Below are 24,424 nucleotides of genomic sequence, written 5' to 3'. Positions count from 1 at the left end.
GCACACAGAGATTTCAGGGCCACCTTGGGGATCCGTGGCCAGCAGCTTCTGGCCGGTGCCCTTGGTCCCTGCTCCCTCCTGGCCATGGCCAGAGCCGGCTGAGATGGCCCTGGCAGGGGTCTCTCCTCAGCTCCCCGCAGATCCGGGATCTGACCGTGGCTCTGTCCCTCTCTCTTGCAGCCCTTGAACTTCTGACAGAGGACATCAGCAGTGCCGTGTTGGACGTGGCACTAGAAACACTGTATGGCCTACAGGCACTGCAGAGGGAGCGATATTCCCTCTTCCAAGATCAGCTCCGCAGGACATGGAGGACACGGCCTCGTCTGTCGGGGCTCGGCTGGCTGCGCTGCTGCAGCTCTGCAGAGAGCTGATGCCAGAGGCTCTGTCTGCTGGGGCCACCTGAGCCAGCAGGAATTTTCCATTTCTTTAAGATTGTTCTTTTCTTCTTTTTGTTTTTTTTTTTTGTTTTCTTTAGTATATGAATATAGAGTGTGTTATAATACACAGACTCCCAGGAGCTTTCTTTTGCTACCCAGGGTCTGCAGGGCATAGGGGAAGAGGGGGAGAAAGATATCTTGCTCAGCCAGCTGCCCAGGCGTGCAGTGGTCAAGGGAAAATGGCCAGAAGCCCCTTGTCCTGTGGTGGTACTGCTGAAGCCTTTGTGCTGGTGACAGAGCGGGTGGGCAGGGCCCGGGGCTGCGGGCATCCCAGCCAGAGCGGTGCCTGGAGATGGCCACAAGCCCTGTGCCAGGCAGGAAGCGCCAGCCGTGTCCTCCTGCCCGTGTGCTGCTGGCTGCCTTGCTGAGGGCTCCCAGGTGCCTCTGGATGGGGCTGCTCTGGAGCGGCTGTGGGGCTGCGGCGCTGCTGCCGGGCAGCTTGGCCGGGCTGGGGCAGCCCCTGAGGGGCTGGGGCGCTGGCAAGCCCTGGGCAATGGGCTGTCAGAGGCCACAAGCAGCCCCCCGGCAGCCGCCTTGTTCCTACCAGAGCTGACTTGCAAGAGGGATCCTGCGCACTCTGGAACTAATAGCATCAGTGTTGTTGGAAACCCAAATGCAGGGAAATCTCAGACCTTTGGTCTTGTCAGCAAAGCTTAGAATTACACACGGGATTTGATCGGAGACCTTGGAAAGGGCTTCCAAACTTAGGTGCTAGAAGCGAGAATGAAGATTTCTAGTTTATTATTGCAAAGACACGGGGAGGAAGGTTGAAGTGGAGGAAAGTTTAGAGTTTTAGGGCTGAAGATCTAGAAAAAATACAAGTAGTTACAATGGTAAACAAGAAGCTTAGGATGCGGTGCTGTAGGTTTGTGTGTCATAGCATGATTGGCTAAGGAAGCTTACACTGTAGCAGGAGCCCCTAAGATGAAATATTGGAGGACTGGCTGCAAAACATAAATATCCTTGTTGGCCGTGTCTTCTTGGCCAAGAAATCCTTCAAAGCTCTTGTAACTACAAGTCTTGCGGCCTTGTGAGCCATGCAGTGCAGATGTGAGACAAACTCACCCTTCCTGTCTATGTAGAAGAGAAGAAAAAGCAATGGCATCATGTAAAAAACTCAGAGGTGTGCTCTCTAGCTTGTTCCAAACTCCCTCAAATCCCCCAAAGTGGAATTTAGCTACAAAGAGATGACAAGGACTACTCTTAGTGCTGGCTCTTTGACTCCAGAGCAGCTGCTTTAGAATCTTTCCCACAAGCCTGTGTAGTCATGTGCCAGAAATGGATCATTTGAAAAAACTTTCCCAACTGACTTGCATGGAGGTTTGTCTGAAGGGTATTTGAGGAGAAAGGCTCCCAGCAGAGGTCTGGGCTTTGGCCTAGCTGTGTCCCCTGCTGACTGTGAAGTGTGCCATCAGCTGCCATCAGGCTTTCTGGGCTAAAAATATCATCAAGTCACTTGGACTTGCTCTTTTAGGCCTCGAAGAGCTGGACCCAATTTCGGGGCACATTTGGAGACCTTGTCTATGGGTGGATGTTCCACCTAGGATTTTCCCAATTGCTGGGAATGGTTCTCCAGGTCCCTAGTGTAAAACAGGGCTCCCCAGGAACTGCCCATCTGCAAGATGGTAAACAATTGTCTTGGTTTGAAGAGAGAGGTGTTGGCTAATGAAGGCAGAAGGCTTCTCTGAAATGGAAAATGTAAATCCCCTCCCTTCAAATGATTCTCATGTAGAAATTCAAATGCTCTCAGGGAAAGATATGGGGATAGGACTGAGCCCGCAGAGGCGGGCAGCGTTTGCTGATGGTCTGAGCCCTTCCTAAAGATCCTGTCGGGCTGTCTTAGACACCTGGGGCCAGGGATTCCTGCCAAGCTGGGCCACTTTGGCTGGGCTGGGGGTGGCCCCAGGGCAGAAGGCAGTGTGTGCAAGGGCCCTGGGTGGCACGCTGCAGCACGGTCTCTGTGCCATGGAACGGAACCCGGTGACCAAGGGCCCTTTGTGACACGTGGGAAATAGAAGCTTGCCGGGTGCTAGGAACGCACAACGGGGCAGAACGGGACAGAGCCGTGCCGTGAGGAGCCCCCGCACAGCGCACTCGTTCCCGTCTGACCCGGAGCCTTTTGGAGGCGTTTTTCCTGCAGCTGAGCTCGAGGCCAGACCACAGGACTTGTTGACCCGTGGCCTTCCCGAGGCTTCTCTTCTGCAGGTGCCCTCACAAATCCCGTCATTAACATGGAGCAGAGACCCCTGAAAGTGCCCAAGGTGGCCTGGGGGGAAGAGGAGGAAGAAGGCCTTGGAGCTGCCCCAGCGCATGCAACCAAAGCGGTGGTGCCGTTTGAGCTGCCACAGGAGGGTGAGTGGCAGAGCTGGGCCACAGGGTCAGTGCCTGCAGCCAGCTTGGCGCCATTCCATCCCATCCCTTCCCATTTTATCCCACCCCACCCAATCCCATCCCATTCCCGTGGACAGGACAGAAGAGGGGCCGGGCAGACACCCTGCAGGGGCCGTGCTCCATCCCCTGGGCCATCCTGGGGCTGTCCCTGCCTGAGGAGTGCAGGGCTGGGCTGTGTTCTCCGGCCTCTCCCGCAGCCCCTCACCTCTGGCTGCGCTCGCTCTTTGCCAGGTGCAGCCCTGCAGCGCACACAAGAGCAGGAACGCACCCGTGGTCTCTTCCGCAGAACAGCGCAGGTACCTGCAGCCGTCCCCACCTGGGCTGGGTCTGCTGGCACCGTGCTTTGTACATTCCCTGCAACATCCCTGGCTTCTTGCCCTTCTCCTACAGCTGGTTTGCAAATTCATCAAGAAAATTCGGCAGGAAGAGACCAGCGCCATGGGCACTGGGCTCAGAGCATATTCGCACATCTTCAAAAGCAAGACCAGTGCTGCCCTGCTGGATATGCTCGTAGAGGAAGGCTTTTCCAATCCAAAGCAAGTAAGCAGCCTGTGGCCAGGGTTTGATCCTCCCAGCAATTGTTTGGTCTACCAAGCCATTCCCACTGGTCACTGTTACTCTTTGAGGCCATGGCAGTGTGCTGGGAAGGGAAGCACTTCTCTGGGGAAGCTGGGGACATTCCTCCCCTTGGCAGCTTTCCAAGTCTCCCCTGCCTTCTCCAGGTGCCCGCCCTGGTCAGGTACATCCACCAGTGGCTCCTGGCCAATCAGTTTGCCGAGCACAGGCTGGACAGGACCCTGCTGGATCTCACTGATGCACAGCCCGCTGACGTGGTCATTACGCTCCTGCGTGTGGCCCCATCCTGTGACAGGTATGGGGCCAACCTGCCCAGAGGGCTCAGGCCTCCCCAGCCCATCAGCCTGTACAGCCTGGCCCAGGTGTGTGACCAACACAGAGTTCCAGGGCCCTCTGGCTGCTGCCTTTCCCAGCCCTGCTATGACAGCCCCTGAGCCTGCTGCCATGCTCGCTCCCTGCCCACTCAGGGGCCTGTCCCCACAGGGTTGGGCTGCCTGTGTGCTGCTGGCGAGTGGCAATGGGCACAGGCAGAGCTGGCAGCAAGCTCAGGTCCCCACTGCTGCCCAGGCCACAGTGCTGTATCTGAGACCCCCCTGAGACAGAGCTCTAACCCCACAGAGCTGCTTTGACCATGTGGATGAGCATCATGTGCTCGCCCAGGACTGCGGAGCCGGCGCTGCTGATACTCCGGGATGTGCTGGCGAGCTGGCCCAAGCACCCCACGTGCACCTCCGATGGGGACAAAATGGGTGTCTTTGTCCTGGCTGTGAGTTTCTGTAACTGGCCTTTGCTGGCCCCAAGGCTGCCTCTCCAGCAGCTCTCCATCCTCCTTCCCCCACTGCATCTCCCTGCCTCAGGCGCTGGGTTGAAACCTAGCCCAGGGGCAGCTTCAGGCCCACCAGGCCCCGTGCTCCCCCTGCGTCTCTCTGAGGCTCTTCCTGCCCTGCTCGGGCCCTGCCACACGGACACCTGGGCACTGAGCGCTGTCTCGGGGGGCTTTGTCCTTTGCAGGCAACTGTGGTGATGTGGAAGATCGTCCTGCCCTGTGTCCCACATAAGGTGATGGTGTATTTCCCCCACCTCTTTGTGCATCTTCTCTCCCAAGTGTTCTTGGGGACTCTGGATATGCCAGAGGAAGTCAATACCTTCTGGAAGGGATGCCAGGAGGAATACGGCCTTGCCACCAGCCCCAACAGGTGCTCCATCCCACTCCTCCTGTCCCTACCATGTCCCTGGGCAGGAGCCAGTGCTCGCAGTGTGACCTGGGCTTTGCTGTGCACGCAGCTTTGCAGTGAGGACCCTGAAGTCCCTGCTCTGCCGAATGCAGCACGAGGATGTGGTGGTGGCAATGGAACGCAATTGTGGCTGGGACACGCTGCTGCGTGCTGACACCCACCACTATGGCGTGGGTCTGCTGGCCAGGTGAGACCCCCTTCTCCCCACTGCCTTTTGACATGTGTGCTCCGTGCTCAGGTGCCCCACACAGTCCCCGAGGTCATGGGCCATAGGGCCTTGTCACTGAGGGATGGCCAAGCAGATTGGAAAAGGCTGGGAGAGGAGGGTGCCCACCAGGAGCTGCCTCCCAAATAGCCCAGGGCCCCTTGCAGGATGCTGGGGAAAGACCAGACCTCTATGAGTCACTCCTGGCAGAGGTTTGTCCCCCTTGCCCACAGTCTTGGCTCCTTTTTCTCCTGCCAGAGAGATGTGCTGTGTCTCCATCCCCTTGTGTTCCCGGATCGCTCGCTACCTGCTGCGGCTGCTCAGCACACAGGAGCCACGCTGGGAGCTGCCCGCCCTGGCGTTCCTTGTGGAGGTGAGCCTGATGGCCAGCGCTGCCTGGCTGAGCTGCCTCCCAGCTCTCTGCCCTCTCGGAGCCGCAGCTGCCTGGCACGGTGCCCACGCCCTGTGCTGCTGCCTGGGCCCAGCCCCGTGCGGCTCCGGGCTCCTGCTGGCCGGCTCCCCTGTCACTGCCCTGTGCCTTTCTGGTCCTCAAGTGCCTGGACTTGAGTGAACGCGGCGTTAACAGAGTCCTGCAAATTTTCTCAAGGCAGCTGCAGAGCGAGTGCACGGAGAGGCATCGCCTGGCACTCAGGGCCCTTCTTGAGTTCATTGAGGAGCCCTCAATGGTGAGAAGGGGGCAGTGGCTGAGGCTGAGCTGGGGAATGCGGTCGCTTGGGTTTGGCAGGGCTTTGAGTTCTGGGGCAGCTGCTCCCAGCTCTCCTGCCTCCCAGTTCAGCTGCCCGAGTGCTTTGGGACAGGCCTTTGGCCTCTGGGCCCTGCGGCAGCAGGATGGCGTTTCACAAACTTGTGTTCTGCACAGACCAAAAAAATGTGGAGCCTGACGGAAAGTCTTGTGGACTTCCTGTGGGATGCAGATGGAGAGATAGTTTTCATGACAGTCATGCTACTCAGCTTTATCATCTTGGACAATGACATGCTGATGCCTGGTCCCATCACACTTCAGCTGCTTGAGGCGCTGCTGCCACTCATTGACCACGTAAGGCTCACTGCTCCCAGCCACGGCCACTGGGTGCTGTCCAGACACCTTGTGCCCCGTGGATTTGCAGGCCTGTGCCAGGCTGAGCCCCGTGCAGCCGATGCTGAGGTCTTTTTTCTTCCTTCCATACAGAACAATTGGCAGGTTCAGCTCATCTCCATACTGCTCTTCCGAACATTGGTGACTCTTCCACAGCAAAAGGACAAAAAGGCCCTGAAGACACCCCTGCGCCAGAGCCTGCTGCCCCTCGTCCTCCGCTGCCCCTCGTCCTCCACTGCCATGATGAGAAGCGGCTTGTGGCACGGGTGAGGACTCGTGGGCTGCTGCTGTTCCCCTGGCAGGGGGCTCGGCTGCCTCCTGCCCTGTGCCTGCTGGGCTGCAGCCTCCTGCAGGCCTTGGCACAGGGACGCGGGTCCTGCGCCCTGGGCTGTGGGGCCATCTCCGTGTCTCTGCTGCTCTCCAGGCTTCTCAGGAAACTCTGCTTTGTGTGGCTGAGCTCCTGAAGAGGAGAGATCTTGAAAGACTGGTGAAGAGCCAGAATCTGTGGAAGTTCAGCAAGTGCCTGGTAAGGACAGCCTGCAAGCCCCAGCCTCAGCCCGGAGAAGCTCCCTGAGCACGGTGCTCAGTGTGCGGGGCGGGCAGCTGTGGTCCTGCCCGGTGCTGCAGCCAGAGGCCGCGCGGGCTCTTCTCCAGGCTGCCGGGGGAGCCCCGGCCCGGCGGGGCTGCGGGGCGGCACCACGGCTCCCCGGGCAGCAGCCGGCCCTCTGCCCCGCCCCTCGGGAGCCCTTGGCCAGCGGCTGCTGGCCGCGCCTCAGGGCTGTGCGGGCAGGGGAGGCCGGGGCTTGGCGCAGGCAGCGCCCGGCCCAGGGGCTGAGCCCGCGCCAACCCTTCCCTCCTGCCGCTCTCTGCAGCTGGCAGAGGACAGGAGCCGAGCAGCCGAGCACCTGCGCCGGGCCCTCCCCTACGTGCAGAGCCCACAGGAGCCCCTGCGAGCGGCGGCCATCAGGTTCATGGGTGAGTCCCGAGCCCGGGCTCCCTCCCCGGCCCGGCCCGCCGCAGCTCGGCCCCAGCCCCGCCTGCTGCCCCGGCAGCGCCAGCCGGGCCCGGCGCCGTGGAGCCCCGCCTGGCCTGGGCATTGCTGCTGCCGCCCTCTGGCAGCCGTGCCCTGGGCCGGCAGCGTGCGGCAAGGGCCGGGCTGAGCCCTGCCGGGCCAGCAGCCCGTGTGGCCGCAGCGCCGGCAGCGCCGCTGGCAGGGAGCTGTGCCGCTGGGGCCGTGACAGGCTCTGTGTTCACAGGCATGGCCGCGCGGCACCTGAGGGGGAAGAAGGAAGAGCTCCGGCTCATCTGCAATGGTGAGTGAGGGCAGCGGGCTGGCAGCGGGGGCTGCCGGGGGAGCTGCAAGCCTTGCCCCGGCTGCAAGAGGGCTCTGCTCCCTGTGCGGACCAGGGGCGGCGTGGGCAGAGCACACAGAGATTTCAGGGCCACCTGGGGGAATTCATGGCCAGCAGCTTCAGGCTGGTAGCGTTGGTCCTGCTCCCTCCTGGCCATGGCTAGAGCTGGCTGGGATGGCCCTGGCAGGGGGCTCTCCTCGGCTCCCCGCAGATCCGGGATCTGACCATGGCTCTGTTCCTTTCTCTTTCAGCCCTTGAATACCTGACAGAGGACACCAGCAGTGCTGTGTCGGACCTGGCACATCAAACATTGTATGTCCTCCAGGCACTGCAGAGTGAGCGATATTCCGTCTTCCAGAGGGTGCAAGAACATCTGCGCTGGGCATGGAGGACCCGGCCTCATCTGTCGGGGCTCGGCTATCTGCGCTGCTGGAGCTCTGCCGAGTGCTAATGACTCTTTCTGCTGAGGCCACCCGAGTCAGCGGGAATTTTCCATTTCTTTGAGATTGTTCTTTTCTTTTTTTTATTTTTTCATTAGTATATGAATATAGAGTGTGTTATAATACACAGACTCCCAGGAGCTTCCTTTTACTGCGCAGGGTCTGCATGGCATAGGGGAAGAGGGGGAAAAGTGTGCCATGGCTCAGAAAGCTGCCCAGGTGTGCAGTGTTGCAGGGGAAATGGCCAGAAGCCCCTAGGCTTGTGGTGGTTCTGCTGAAGCCTTTGTGCTGGTGACAGAGGGGCTGGGCAGGGGCCGGAGCTGCGGGGATCCCTGTGAGAGCGGTGCCTGGAGATGGCCACAAGCCCTGTGCCAGGCAGGAAGCGCCAGCCGTGTCCTCCTGCCCGTGTGCTGCTGGCTGCCTTGCTGAGGGCTCCCAGGTGTCTCTGGATGGGGCTGCTCTGGAGCTGCTGTGGGGCTGCGGCGCTGCTGCCGCGCAGCTTGGCCGGGCTGGGGCAGAGCCTGAGGGGCTGGGGCGCTGGCAAGCCCTGAGCAATGGGCTGTCAGAGGCCACAAGCAGCCCCCCGGCAGCTGCGCGCCCTGTTCCTGCCAGAGCTGACTTGCAACACGGACCCTGGGCACTGTGGAACTAACAGCATCGGTGTTGTTGGTAACCCAAATGCAAGGAAATCTCAGACCTTTGGTCTTGTCAGCAAAGCTTAGAATTAAACACAGGATTTGATCTGAGACCTTGGAAAGGGCTTGCAACGCTAGGTACTAGAAGCGAGAATGTGAATTTCTAGTTTATTATAGCAGAGACACGGGGAGGAATGTTGAAGTGGAGGAAAGTTTAGAGCTTTAGTGCTGAAGATCTAGAAAAAATATAAGTAGTTACAATGGTAAACAAGAAGCTTAGGATGCAGTGCTGTGAGTTTGTGTGTCATAACATGATTGGCTAAGGAAGCTTACACTGTAGCACGAGTCCCTAAGAGGAAATATTGAAGGATTGGCTGCAAAACATAAATATTCTTGTTGGCAGTGTCTTCTTGGCCAAGAAATCCTTCAAAGCTCTTGTAACTACAAGTCTTGCGGGCCTTGTGAGCCATGCAGTGCAGATGTGAGCCAAACTCACCCTTCCTGTCTATGTAGAAGAGAAGAAATAGCAACGGCGTCATCTAAAAAACTCGGAGGTCTGCTCTCTAGCTCATTCCAAACTCCCTCAAATCCCCCAAAGTGGGATTTAGCTACGAAGAGATGACAAGGACTCTTAGTGCTGGCTCCTTGACTCCACAGCAGCTGCTTTAGAATCTTTCACATAAGCCTGTGTAGTCATGTGCCAGAAATGGATCATTTGAAGAAACTTTCCCAAGTGACTTGCATGGAGGTTTGTTTGAAGGGTATTTGAGGAGAAAGACTCCCAGCAGAGGTCTGGGCTTCGGCCTAGCTGTGTCCCCTGCTGATCGTGAAGTGTGCCATCAGCTGCAGGGCTTTCTGGGCCAAAAATATCATCAAGTCACTTGGACTTGCTCTTTTAGGCCTCTAAGAGCTGGACCCAATTTCGGGGCACATCTGGAGACCTCATCTGTGGGTGGATGGAGCACCTAGGATTTTCCCAATTGCTGGGAATGGTTCTCCAGGTCCCTGGTGTAAAATGGGGCTCCCCAGCAACTGCGCATCTGCAAGATGGTAAACAATTGTCTTGGTTTGAAGAGAGAGGTTTCGGCTAATGAAGGCAGAAGGCTTCTCTGAAATGGAAAATGTAAATCCCCTCCCTTCAAATGATTCTCATGTAGAAATTCAAATGTTCTCAGGGAAAGATATGGGGATAGGACTGAGCCCGCAGAGGCGGGCAGCGTTTGCTGATGGTCTGAGCCCTTCCTAAAGATCCTGTCGGGCTGTCTTAGACACCTGGGGCCAGGGATTCCTGCCAAGCTGGGCCACTTTGGCTGGGCTGGGGGCAGCCCCAGGGCAGAAGGCAGTGTGTGCAAGGGCCCTGGGTGGCACGCTGCAGCACGGTCTCTGTGCCATGGAACGGAACCCGGTGACCAAGGGCCCTTTGTGACACGTGGGAAACAGAAGCTTTCCCGGCTGCTGGGAACGCACAACGGGGCAGAACGGGACAGAGCAGTGCTGTGAGGAGCCCCCACACAGCGCACTCGTTCCTGTCTGACCCGGAGCCTTTTCGAGGCGTTTTTCCTGCAGCTGAGCTCGAGGCCAGACCACAGGACTTGGTGACCTGTGGCCTTCCCGAGGCTTCTCTTCTGCAGGTGCCCTCACAAATCCCGTCATTATCATGGAGCAGAGACCCCTGAAAGCGCCCAAGGTGGCCTGGGGGAAAGAGGAGGAAGAAGGCCCTGGAGCTGCCCCAGCACATGCAACCAAAGCGGTGGTGCCGTTTGAGCTGCCACAGGAGGGTGAGTGGCAGAGCTGGGCCACAGGGTCGGTGCCCACAGCCAACTTGGCACCATTCCATCCCATCCTATCCCATTTTATCCCATCCCACCCAATCCCATCCCATTCCCACGGACAGGACGGAAGAGGCGCCGGGCAGACACCCTGCAGGGGCCGTGCTCCATCCCCTGGGCCATCCTGGGGCTGTCCCTGCCTGAGGAGTGCAGGGCTGGGCTGTGTTCTCCGGCCTCTCCCGCAGCCCCTCACCTCTGGCTGCGCTCGCTCTTTGCCAGGTGCAGCCCTGCAGCGCACACAAGAGCAGGAACGCACCCGTGGCCTCTTCCGCAGAACAGCGCAGGTACCTGCAGCCGTCCCCACCTGGGCTGGGCCTGCTGGCACCGCGCCTGAGCATTCCCTGCAACATCCCTGGCTTCTTGCCCTTCTCCTACAGCTGGTTTGCAAATTCATCAAGAAAATTCGGCAGGAAGAGACCAGCACCATGGGCACTGGGCTCAGAGCATATTCGCACATCTTCAAAAGCAAGACCAGTGCTGCCCTGCTGGATATGCTCGTAGAGGAAGGCTTTTCCAATCCAAAGCAAGTAAGCAGCCTGTGGCCAGGGTTTGATCCTCCCAGGAATTGCTTGGTCTCCCAAGCCACGCCTGCTGGTCACTGTGACTCTTTGAGGCCATGGCAGTGTGGTGGGAAGGGAAGTACTTTTGGGGGGAAGCTGGGGACATTCCTCCCTCTGGCAGCTTTCCAAGTCTCCCCGTGCCTTCTCCAGGTTCCTGCCCTTGTCAGGTACATCCACCAGTGGCTCCTGGCCAATCAGTTTGCTGAGCACAGGCTGAACAGGACCCTGCTGGATCTCACCGAAGCACAGCCTGCTGACGTAGTCATGACGCTCCTGCGTGTGGCCCCGTCTTCTCAGCCTGTACAGCCTGGCCCAGGTGTGTTTTGCGGAGAAAAGAAGAAACCTCACAACTTTATAAAAGTTTAAAGCTCGGTATGTTTATTTACGGCCGGACACATGCGGAGAAAATTCTCCTCAATAGGCATGAGTGCCCCTGAAGACCTCAGGTCTCCTTTTATCCCCCTTCCAAATGCATATGCATACAGTTTCACTGTAGGTTCATACATATTCATTCCGCCTGACATTTATCGCCAGTTCTTTATGAAAGGAATTCCTAGGTCGGGGGCAAATTGACCTCGTGGTCTTTTCTGTTTTTCTTTTTCTGTCTCCTTGCTCTCTTGGCATGTGAGTTTTTCCTTCAGCTTTGGCCTCACAGACTTTTCACCTCTCCTAGACACTTCACCTAATTCAGAATGGATCTCTACTCTGTCTCATTCCCCCCTTTCCTAGGAAATAAGTAAATGCTTTTACTTAATGAAAACCCTCATGACAATAAGTGTCTTTTAATGCTCCACCATATATCTTTGATAAAAAGGTTAATACAGCTATTCATTGTAGTATTCTCCAGATCCAAATTAACAATATAATAGATAATCCTAAGCTTATCCCAACTAATATTAGCAAAACTACAATGGGGTGGCACAACTTATTAAAGATTCCATTTGCAGTTGGTGACCACCCAAAGATCACATCCCACCAGTGATAATCTGCATTTTGTTCTATTCTTTGCAGAATTCTAGTTTTTTCTTTTGTATCATGTTGGACAGTAATTAAGGTTTTCTTTCCACTTTCTTGGATTTCTTTCAAGATTTGCTGTAGGTCTTGGTGCTTAATTAATTGTTTTACCAATGTCAGGTCCATCTCAATAGGGGTAGGTGATAATCTGTGATACATTGTATAATTGGTTTTAACCAGCTGGTGGGATGTCACTGGGGCTGAGTACAAAAATCACACCAAATAATCCTAACAAAATTACAAATACAGAAATTAGAATGATTTCTACTAGACAAAATAACATCATTGCTATCAATTTTTACAGCAGCACAGGCAGTTCTCAGGCATACACCCTTTTCCAGTATATACGAGCACAGTTTTCTGGTCAGTGACTGGATGAATTTCAAAGTGGCAAATACTCTGTTCAGTGTCTAGACACACATCTTGGGCATTAATAGTATTGCTTTCACAAATGAATCTCATTGTTTCTCTAGTAATGCAGGACTCTAAGTTTACTGTCTGCCACTTTCCTTTCATCTTTCGTGCCCACACTCCATGTTCTGAAGGATAGAGTATTGTTCTTTCATGGTTTAATCCTAGGGCAATGATGGGATGGATAACATAAACAGTGGCATTACGTATGGTAAGCACAAAGGCAGTTGCCACATTAGAAACAGGATCATAGGTGAAATTCACCATAGCCCACCAGGATTGAAACTTCCTTTCAATATCAATTGCATTATCCCACACAATTTCAGCTGGAAAATTACCTTCACCCCTTTCCCATATGATCAGAGCTGCTGTTGCTTGCATCCATAACTGTGCTTGTATACAACTGAAAGCTAAAGACACATTACCTTGAACTGTACTAAGTGCTTCTACTATCAACTTGTGGTCTTGGTCCCCGGCCTTTTCATACTTCCTTACTTTGGCAGTACTTTTGAAATCTGTCACTGGCTAGTTCCTAATGCCAATAGAGATTACTATAAAGGCTGCTTCAATTTTGTTAGGCTACCTGCTACAGTGGCCAGTTTATTCATCAGTATTTCTGAATCAATTCCATTTAAAACTCCTAAGCCTGTCCCTAATATGCCAGTTAGATGTTTGTTATGGGGAACAGGAACTGCTTTCTGTCCATGACCATCCCTCCCTGCCAGAGGGATGTGCTGGGCTCACACTGCAAATTCAGACACACTTCACAAGTGTATCTGACAGAGGTTTAGGTCATACTTGAGGCAGATGTTTGTTCTGAAATGTAGAGACCTCAGGGAATCTAACCTCTCCTTCCCCCTCCAAAGCACCTGATTTCCCAAATGTGTGGCAAGCAGGAATGTCTCTCCTGGTCTACAAAACTTCACCCACCTTGCCCCTTGCTGAGATCAAGCTGTGGACTGTGTTCAGGGCAGGTCCAAACCTCAAGTAAATAATGAAGGGGAAATCTGAAAGAAGAGCCAAAATTCATTGCAGTGCCTCAGAAGAAACTGGGATCAGGTTTCTGCTACTTGAAACACTCAGCACAAAAGTGATGCTCAAAATCCTACAGCCTGCTGCTGAGCTCTGAGGGGGGGGGTGGTCTCTGTACCTCTTTTAAGCAGAATCCAACTGCCTCAGACTGGGACAATCACTGATCCAAATCTCAATAGGAAAAGGGATAGCTATAAGTAAAGAAAATCACCTTCCTTGCTTGGGTTAATTCACCACCTGCAGTTCAGCACCCTTTACCAGCCATTGCCTGTGTGTTCAGCCAATCAGCTTGGAAAATGATGTAAGGAAACTGATTCCTTGGTGTTCCTGGTTTTAGGCACCAGGAAGGCTGGCTCCTTACTTTCTTGTTCTGCTCCTGAGATATGCCTGTTTTTGTAACCATGTTGTCCAGCCCTCTAAGGAAGTTTTTTGGAAGGAGGAGCAGGCTGGTTGGATTTTTGAGATGTTAATTTGCATTATCAACTCCACACGTTTGAGAGACCATTCTGGATTGAATAATAGCTGTTGTTCAGTCACATTCTTTACTACGTTAGGTTCAAGTTTGGAGTTTGGGAAGAGTCTGAACTAGTATGGGATGTATAAGGCCCTGCTGTGGTAAAAAGTGCAGTGTCCCCTTTGAATTCAAATAAAAGACTGATAGCAACTCGAGCTCAAAGGCTGGTCACTTCTACAGGCTGTATCAAGGTGAAATTACACCAACGGTCTGATTCACTTAGGTTATCACAGACTTCCTGGTGTTCATATACACCAGGGGAGGTTCAGACACTAATTACATCTGGTCTCTCATAAGCCGTCCTTTTGATGACCTGGCACCCTACTTTGATTTCTTCTCCTCTGATTCCTTGAAGTGTCCACAGTTCCTGTTCCTGCCATTCTTGCTCCTCACATACCTGATTCTCGTGGATTACTACAGTAGATATGTTTAAATCTTTTATCTCAGAAGGTTTTCCCATGGATCCAGTATACTGATTAAATGCCAGGGACCAAGGCCATTCAGCATTGCTTTGGATAGAGGTACTCTCAAGTTCTAAAACTTCAGTTATAATTACATACAGAACAATTCTGTACACTAAAGTATGAGCTACTCCCGACTGCAATATAATCATTTTGCCCGAGTAAGTTTTAGTCTCAGTTCATTGTCTCCTGGCGTCACTCCTGAAGGGGCTTCTGGGCCTTTTTCACCCGAGAGTGATGGATCCAGGCATTCTGCTCTTTGATTTTGATTGCAGTGAAGGTGGTGAGAAGTACTTGCAGTGGTCTCTCCCACTGTGGTTCCGAAGTCTTCTCTGTAAGAGACTTAACATATACATCATCCCCAGGCTGTCTAACTCCCTGCTCCGAGTTCCAGCCACATGTTTCTCAATTACTCTGAGCTGTTTGCTTAATGCCACCATGTAGGTGGACATTCTGGACATTCCCCTTGTATTCTATATGGTCTTCTATAAGGCATTCCAAAAGGATTCAGCATTCCTTTAGCTCAAGATTTAGTTTGAATTTGCACTAGTGCTAGTGGAAGAACTTGGGCTAGGGTAGATTAATTTCTTGCCCCAGTCTTATGATTTGCTGCTTAATCAAATGATTCATTCTCTCCACCTGGCTGCTTGACTGGGGGCAGTATGGGGTGTGAAGTTCCTAATCTATGCCCAGATGGCTACTAATCTGTTGCACTATTTTGGAAATGAAATGTGATTCTTTATCTGAGGATATCGTGGCTGGAACTCTGAAGTGTGGTATTATTTCTTGTAAAAATAATCTGGTCACGTCTTGAGCTTTGACAGTTCTGGTGTGGAATGTTTCTGGCCACCCTGAAAATGTATCTATTAATACCAGTAAATACTGATACCCACCTTTCCTTGGAAGTTCTGAAAAGTAATTTGCCACTGCTGTACAGGCTCATGGCCTCTCCCAGTCTGACCGAGTTTCGGCCGGGGGGTATTTTGGGGTTAGTCTGGAGGCAAGGATCACATTGTCGACTTACCTGAGTGATAGTGGCATATAAATTCCTGACAACGATACAACGATTCTTTCAATCAGATGTGTGTTCTAGAAAGCCTGTGGAAATTACTGCTTCAAAGTCAACACTTCATTTCAATGCACTCTGTATCACTCGCAGCCTTGGTCATTTTGAGAAAGGAGCCCCACTCTATAAAAGGCTTTTAAGTAGTTAGGCCCTAGTGTGTTTTCTGGTGCCCCTCTTTCACTAGTAACCACAAAAATGGGAAGGGATTACTAGCTCTCTTTCAATGGTAGCCCACCCCTTGCAGTTGTACGTCTCTTTTGATTAGTATTATTGTATTATGGCTTACCTTCCTGGAAAATCTGTACCTCACCCTTTGCTGCTTTCTTTGCCTCTCCATCCGCCAGCTCATTTCTTTCCTCCAATTTTAAGTTTACTCTCTGGTGTGCCTTAATATGCTTTTTCAGGTAGCTGAACTGCTTCCAGCAGCTGGATTGTCTCCTCTTTCCCTGTGAGGTCAGCAGTCCCCTCTCCTTCCAGATGGCTCCATGTGCATGCTCAACTCTGAATGCCTTTTGCTGTTTCTAAGGCATGGGTCAATGCATTTATCTCAGCCTTCTGTGCAGAGGTCCCTGTTGGTAAGGGTCCAGACTGTATTACCTCTCTGCAGGTAGTCACTGTGTACTTTGCAATGTCGCTTTCCACTGGCAATGTAGCTACTCCTGTCAGTGAACCAGGCCTCTGCATCATCCAAAGGTGTGTCCTTTAAGTCTGGGCGGCTGGAGTAGGTAGCTTCAATGGTCTCTAGGCAATCTTGGTGTACTGCTTCTCCTTGATTTCCGCTGAGAAAGGAAGCTGCGTTGACAATATTAGTCACCACTATCTCTACATCTCTACATCATCTTGCTCTACCATGATGGCCTGGTATTTCAGAAACCTCTGTGGTGAAAGCCAGTGGCCACCCTTTACTTCCAGTGCTGCGGACACTGTGTGGGACTAGCACAGTCATTTTTGTCCCAGGGTAAACTTGCATGCCTCTTGAATATTCAGCACGACTGCTGCTACAGCTCTGAGGCAACCTGGCCATCCTTTGGCTGTTGCATCTAGTTGCTTAGAGAAGTAAGCAACTGCCCTTCAGTATGGGCCCAAGTCCTGAGCCAATATTCCCAGGGCAATTCCTTGTGTGGAAAAATAGAAAGAATGCTTTACTTACATCTGGAAGTCTCAAGGCTGGAGCTGACATGAGGGCACTCTCTAGCTGGCGAAAGGCCCGTGTGGCGTCTCTTGTCAACTGGAGATCTCTGTTTCCATTGGCAATAAGAGCATAGAGGTATCTGGCGAGCAGTCCATAATTATAAACCCACAGCTGGCACTATCCTGCCATGCCTAAGAAGGTTCAGAGTTCTTTTGTTGTCTGGGGTTTCAGGGTTTGGCATAGGGCTTCCCTGCCTTAAAGTCTGCTGCTCAGCACTCACTTCTTACCCCAGGTAGATTACCTTCTTAGATTACCTTCTGTTTCACTACCTGTGCCTTCTTCTTTGAGACTCTGCATCCTTGGAGTCCTAGGAAATTCAGCTCCTTTCCTCTTGTGAGCTTCCCGGGACTCTGGGTCTTTGCAAGCTGTTCTCCAATTGGGGTGGGGAATTTTGAAGCCTTCAGGCACATGGACTATGTGAGCTTGAGTTTGAATGCAAAAATTTTCTGGCTGGCTTTGTGGATAGGGAGGCAAAAGAAGGCATCTCTTAGGCCTAAAACAGTGAACCAGGTTAGCTCAGATGTTAAACAAGTTAGTAAAGTATATGGATTTGCTGCCACAGGGTACAAATTCTGTGTTATTTTATTAGTTCTTAATCCAGTACTATCAATTATTGGGCTGATTCCTTCCTTATCTTCCTTTTGAGGGTGCTACTCAACTCTCACTGGTTGTGTTCTTTCCTTAAGCTTGATTACTATGGGGGGGGGCATTTTTCATTCTCCCTGCTACAGCAGTGGCCCATACCCTTGAAACACTTATTTCACTAATGTCTCCTTACTAATGTCTTTAATTTCAGTGTCTGTTAATGTTAAGCCTAACCTCTTTATATCATTTGCCTCCAGAGTAACCTTTCTCATTTGAGAATGTTTAGTGAATTTAGCGAATTGTACAAAAGCTTTTAGGTACACATAGTACACATGTTACTTTAAAGGTTTGCAAAAGTATGCCTTCTCAGACTGGCCAGTTGTTCAGTTGTTCCCCACACTACAACATAAACATTCTCCACAGGTACTAAAGCTTTATTTAAAACTGAATATATGGCCCTTGTATCGACTAAACTTCTTCCCTTTTGGGGAGGTCATGTTTACCCTTCCTCCCTTACCTTGGAAGGAGCCTTTAACAAATCACATGTACTCATTTTGCAAACTGTGATTGCTTTGCATTTCAGCATGATAATCCTTGCTTGATTTCATATATTGCTATCTTATGCTGCATGCTAAACAACATGTTTGATTTGCTTTCTCTTTGCCTTGTTTTCCTTTGTCAAGGGCCAAGACCAGAGGGCAGTCTGATCTTACAGTCTCTTTGCCATTCTGGGTGATTTCTTAAAACAAAAAAACATTTCAGCATACAAAAACTCTATCCCATTTATCTTCCTATTATAAAACAGCACTAACAGCAATGAAGTATTATAAATCTTTTTATTTTCTGAGCTGCTCTTCCAGGCAACCTCCTCCCAGTGAGCCCCTCCTAAAAGGGGCTAATTTAGGAACCTCTTTGCTCTGGTCAGTTCTCATTATTTATTTCTCCTTGCCCTATCTCGCTTCCACTCAAACCTTTTTACAGACCTTCACAGTAGTTTCTCAGTTTTCCTCCTATACACACAGTTCCAGGTGGCAGGGATCAGATGTGATTCCCACACACAAGCTCTAAGACCTTAGGTTCTGAATCTGCTTGACCAGAACCCTCTAATTTACACTCGGGGCATGTGCCCTGACACTTATTAGAACAGCAAAACAGCAATACCAGTGTTTCTCATAAACACTGCACTGCAATAATACCTGCACATCCAGCTTTTGCCCACAGGCCATTCCCGTGTTCTCTGGGGAGACAGGGCAGCCAGAGCTGTCCCTGTGCCCAGGGGACAGCCACTGTCACCTCACACAGCATGCTAGCCTCTTGATGCACCAAAGGCTCTCCGAAATTGCCTGCAAAGGCAGGCTATTCTGTTTGTTACAGAGAACTTTAAATCCCTACAGCAGATTGTTTCCAGTCCAGACTTACTGTAGTACCAGCTGAAGTCTCATAAATCTCATAAGTCTCATTAACTAATTCATCTCATTCATCTCTTCTATATAAACTCTGTTTTACAAAATATCAGTCTTTTCTAGTTCTCTTCTTGCACAATCTAATTAAGCACTGTGTCTACTTACACTTGTTTTACTGCCTTGCAAAAAGGCTGTGCTAGTCACAGCCGAAACTCTGATATGCCCACAGACACAGACACATGCACCCCCCCCACCCTTTATCTCAAATTCACTAGAGCCAAGGCTTGAATTGCTGTGAGGGAGAGAATTCTTGGAATTCCTTTAACTCGCTTTATCGTAGTTAAGCATAAATCACCGTACTATAGTTCTCCTATGTAAAATGCTACTCTTGTTGCAACAAAATCTTAAAATCTCCACAAACACCACTATACAATCTGAGAATCAAATTACCACAATGCAGCGGAAGAAATTCACCACACAAAATCACTGGGAAAGGGCCTATCTCTCAAAGTGCTCACTTTTCTCATCACAACACAGCATACCATAATTCAGCATTTACTCACATCAGTTTTTCCTGGACACAATCAAAATAACAGCACACAGTCTAGAGATCAAGTCCAAACATCCAAGGCAAAGGAACCCTCTGAGCTCATACTCACGGTTAAAATGTACCAAATCTACACAAATCACTACATTTAAACACAATAAATATCATCACTGATGTTCCCCCACTCGCTTCTCTGCGGGGCACTTCTCTCCCTGCCCCCGCAGCCTGCTGCAGCCAGTGTCTCAGGTCTCACTCGGCTGCTTCAAACACGGGTAGTACTCACCCCCCCCCGCACTGTAGGGCACTGTAGATTTATTCTCTTTTATACACCATACACTTATACACTTGCACGATTAGAAACACAGTGCACTGGCCACACAATACATTGACCATACAGCGACACAGTGTCCGGATATCACACACAAACAAAACACACACGGGCTCAACAGTTCTGCTCTATCAGATCAATGAACCCCCCAATACACACATACACGGGTTCACCCGGCTCACCCCCAGAGCCACTAGCAGTTCCGCTCTATTAGAACGATAAACCCCATCTCTAATACAGCTGCTCCATCAGCTATACACAGATGTCTCTGGGTGGTTTACTCCCTTGCTCTCCTTTCCCTCCCCTGGGGGCCCCTCAGTACATACCGTATCTTCCTCCGCAGGCCAGCAGGTCGTTGTCTGTCTCCGCAGGTGGCAAGCGAGACAAGCGGAGCCCCACCAGGAAAAAAAATCCTAGGGTGCGCCTTGGAGGTCCGTCTATCTCCCCTGCCCCTGCAGGGACAGAGAACTCCTGGCTGGCTCGCCATAATGTTTTGCGGAGAAAAGAAGAAACCTCACAACTTTATAAAAGTTGTAAAGCCCAGTATGCCTTTATTACGACGCGCGCTGGATGCAAGCCTCCCCAAAAGGCATGCGTACCACTGAAGACTTCAGGTCTCCTTTTATCCCCCTTCCAAATGCATATACATAGATTTTCACAATAAGTTCATACAAATTCATTCCGCGTGACATTTATCACCAGTTCTCCTTTATCAAAGGAATCCTTAGGTCGGGGGCAAATTGACCTTGTGGTCATTTCTGTTTTTCTTTCTCTGTCGTCTTGCTGTTTCCAGCATCTGACTTTTCCTTCAGCTTTGGCGTCACAGACTTTTCACCTCTCTTAGACACTTCACCTAATTCAGAATGGATCTCTACTCTGTCTCAGGGTTCAGGAGGCAAGATGGAGGGAACTGGGTGTATCCAGCCTTTCTCCTTCTTCTTCTTGGCCTCCATTTTCTGCTGTGATGTTGGCACTTACAGATTGGTTTAGAGCAGAAGCTCACTGTCTAACATAGGTGATAGGTTTTGGAAAGTAATTGTAAACATTGTACACATAGTTTTTAGTATAAAGACATAACACCATCCCGGGGGCAGGCAGAATGCCTTGGACAGTCTTGCTGAGCTGACCTAAGCAGGGCAGGAGAAAATTTTTTATAGATAATATAAAATAAACGACCTTAAGATGGAGAAATGAAGAGCCCTTCTTGAAGACTCCTTCTTCAAGCGCTGGGCTGGGAAAAGAAACCTTTGAACTTTTCTCAGGGTCACTCTAACCAGCTAGAGATCCCAACAGGTGTGGGTGCAGGGGCCTTGTCAAGAGCTGCCAGCCACTGCTCGGAGCTTGCCTGAAAGAGGAGCTCGAAAGAGGCGCCCAAAATGGATGCCCAAAAGAGGAGGGGAGTTCCCGTTACAATACAATAAATCATCTTCTGTGCCGCATATTCTAATTTTCACTAATCAATCTAGTACAAGATACAAATCTTACAGCATTTACATACAGCCTGTAAGAAACTTTACATTGCCATACTGTGTTACATTTTAAACCCTAAAAACTACTCTTTGGACTCCTTCTTTCAAGCTAGTAGGGTCTGCTCTGACCCTTGGACCTGTCTGCAAGCAGAGGGTCTTGTTTCATCAAAAGAAGATTACGTTCAGCCAGTCATACCATGGTTTTCCAGTTGTTCAGTAACTAAGGCTTGGTATCTCAAAGCTTGCTTTCATTTCAATCTCACTTATAGTTTCCATATTCTCAAAATCTTTTGCCAGGCAATCATATTTATAAGGCTTTCCTGTTTCATCTTCCCCAGCATCTGCTTCTTTTCATTTTCACCCCCCTTGCCCTGAAGTTGGGGAATCAGAAAGGTTTGTCACAGCCACCCTCATTGCGTCTTTTGGCACCCAAACAGGGACCCTGACATTGAATCATGTCAGCTGGGGTTACCTGATGGATAGGTCAGTGCTCCCTGGGATTTTGGATTGTGCCAGGCGGGCAGATTCATCGATGCTTTCAGGGACCTCGGCCAGGATCCACAAGGGACAATGACAGTTTCACCTGCGTAGGATTGCAGATGGGTTTGGGGAAATGCAGGACAATTATTGCCCATTTTGCCACTCTGTTTTTACAATACACATCCACATCCCATAACTGATTTGGGGTGTTCCAGTGGCTGTTCCACCTAAGGTGGAGAAAGAGAAAAATGGGCAGCTGGATGTCCAAAGTAGAAAGGTGTGTAGATCGATGCTTTAAGTTAATTCTCACTGATCATGACTAAATATCTTCAAAGAACAAATTAAATTCAATCGTGAAGTGGATCACTAAAAATTTTCCAGATGCCCCTGAACTTGACTGTCCTCCCTCCATCTTGGCTCCTCCACTTCCTGCTACCACAACCTTCTCTTCCGTCCTAAATGAACCTCCAGACTCCAACCCCATGAATGTGGGTCACGCCCCCACTTTCAATCATTCCACCTTCACCTTGGGCTGTGCTTCTAGAAGGCCACACCAGAAGTCCGCCATCCTAGATCAAGGCCCTTCCTTCCCAACACATGACAAAATGGCAGTGCCCTTTGCATCACCCTCCGGCAACAATATAACCCCATGCTCAAGGTACTAAGCCCAACTGTCACACTATATCTAATCCAAATGTTTCTCCTCTAAGTTATTCTTCCTCCCCCGAAAGACAGTTTGGATTCCTCAGAGCCACCTTGCCCCTCAACCCTGGAAGATCCCTGGGAAAGTAAGAAGACTGGCATATAGTCTCGAAATTCCTCCATATGTTATGAAAGAAGGAGGCAGAATCCCAGGTATCAGCCATTGGTTTATGGGGAAATCAAGGAGCTGTGTAGGCCAGCTAAAGAACATAGGAGGGACTTCCCGTCTTTTAATGGCCTAATGAGGACCATGTTTACAGCACATGTCTTAACCCCCTATGATTTAAAATGTATTATGACCATGTTGCTGTCACCTACAGAATACATCCTGTGGGAAGGGGGATGGAAGTGTTTACTAAATAAATTAATAGCAGACTATGCTAATAATGAGGCAAGGGCGGAATTGACTATCAACCATCTAGCTGGAGAAGGACAACAGAGCCTACCAGATGATCAAGCAGTAGGTATCGCCAGAGAAGTATTGGATGATATCAAAGAGATGGCTTTGCAAGCTTTAATCCAGTTATCGGAGTGTAGCATCCCCAATGTGGACTACCTTGGGTGGCTGCAGCTAAAGCTTTGGGACAATTAGACCATCTTGGGTGCCTGTTAAGTAAGCAAACCAATGCTACCTCCCTCACACTGAGTGGCCTGCTCTCAGACATAGAGACCATCAGACATGCCACCTTGAAGAACAGCGATAGAGTTTTTACTCTGTGTACATGAGCATGGCTGTGTAGACTCAGAGCTGTGTTGTAAGAACTTTTCCAGCCAAAGCGAGTCAATCCACAAGAGCATTCAACTACTGAAGGAAGGGTTCAAGAAGCTTCAAGTGGAAAACAAAGACTAGGTCAATAAGCTCTTCCAATCCAAGGGACTAAAGGGTTGGATGATGTTGAGCTAAAACAGGACTATTCGTTCTGTTAGTGATTGTTGTATTGTTAATTGTCCCATGTTTGGATGCTTTTGGAAATCTTACAAAATTCTTTCAGTTCCATCTTTGTTGTAAAGCAGAACAGAGAAAGATACCCAACACAGGCTCCTCATGGACTCCATGGAGGGGGGAACTGAAGGCCAGGATGGCACAAAAACCTCTCAGAGGCTCAGTGTGGGAAGGAAAATCCTTAAAAGTACCTTAAAGTATTCTTAAATCCATAAAGTATCTTAAAAACCTTGAGTATCTCAAAACAATAATGAGCCCCACTGAGTGTCAGTACAATGCTCTCAAGGGACTCATTAAATCAGATAATTGGGGCCATGATTGCAGAAACCTCTCACAGAGTCTGGATCAAAAGGGAAACACCAAATACCTTAAAATAACTGAAGTACCTTGAAGCATTAATGAACCCCACTGAGTGGTGTTACTGACAAAGCCTCTCCAGGGACTAATTACAGCAGATAATTGGAGGCCATGATTGCACAAACCTCTCAGAGACTCCAAGGCAAAAGCCAAACCCAAAGTCTTTTGAAAAACCTGCAGTCCATGGGATCATTAAGAAGCCCCCAGGGCCATTTCTGAGCAAGGCTCCCCAGGGACTCCTTCCAGCAGATCCTTGAGGCCACTGGGATGTGGGCTAGGGGGGGATGCAGAGGGCAGGACAAGGGGCTGACAGTGCCCAGCCTGGCTGGGGCTGTGCCAGGAGGCCCCAGGGCCTCAGGACAAGGTGTCTCCTCACAGCCCTTGGTGGCACAGAACCTGCTGTGCCCCAGGGCACCAAGAATTGACTTCTCTTTGTCCTCACCTGTCATCAGTGCCTCCAGTTCTCTGGTCTGCCTGGGGTCTGGGAACACTTTCTCAGTCGTGTCCCTCAGTGGAACCCATTAAAAGTCCAAGAAAGTTTGGAGTGTGATTCTGACTTGGAGTTCTGGAGAGGTTTCTTCATCTCCCTCTCAGGGACTGATGTTCAGGGCCTGAGCACAAAGCCCCAGAGGCTCATTAAAGTTCTTGTGCTGTGTCTGTGCTGATGAGCTGAGCCTGGCACAGAGGTAGCTCCTAGTAACCAAGAAGAGCTTCAAAAGCACATTTCTCTTGATGAGCAGCTCTTCTGCCAGCCCAGCAGGGCTGGGGCACTGCCTGCAGCCACCCCAGGCACAGCACAGAGGCACAGAGAGCTTCAATCAGTCAGGGCTGGGAAGGTGCTGAGAAGTGCCTGGGGCAGAATCACTGCCAGTCCTTTGCACAGGAACCTCTGGCTGCAGGACAATGCAGCTGCAGCTCCTGGAGCCATCTCCTAAAGCTGGAACATCCCAATGCCTACAGGACCTGTGAGTACATTCTCTGATTGTCTCTTGTGCAGAGCAGCCAGGGGTGGCCAGGGCAGTCCTGCAGAGCAGGGTCCTGCAGCCCAGGGTGCTGTGCTGGGGCAGGGACTCTGCTGCCTGCCAGGGACAGCTCTCAGCCAGCCCTGGCAGCTGCTCCCAGCACTGGGGGACAAGATCTGTGTAAGAGGAGAGAGCTGGTAAG

The sequence above is a fragment of the Ammospiza nelsoni genome, chromosome 29, assembly GCF_027579445.1.
Source record: "Ammospiza nelsoni isolate bAmmNel1 chromosome 29, bAmmNel1.pri, whole genome shotgun sequence".
Taxonomy (NCBI): Eukaryota; Metazoa; Chordata; class Aves; order Passeriformes; family Passerellidae; genus Ammospiza; species Ammospiza nelsoni.
Note: the sequence above shows the minus strand (reverse complement) of the source record.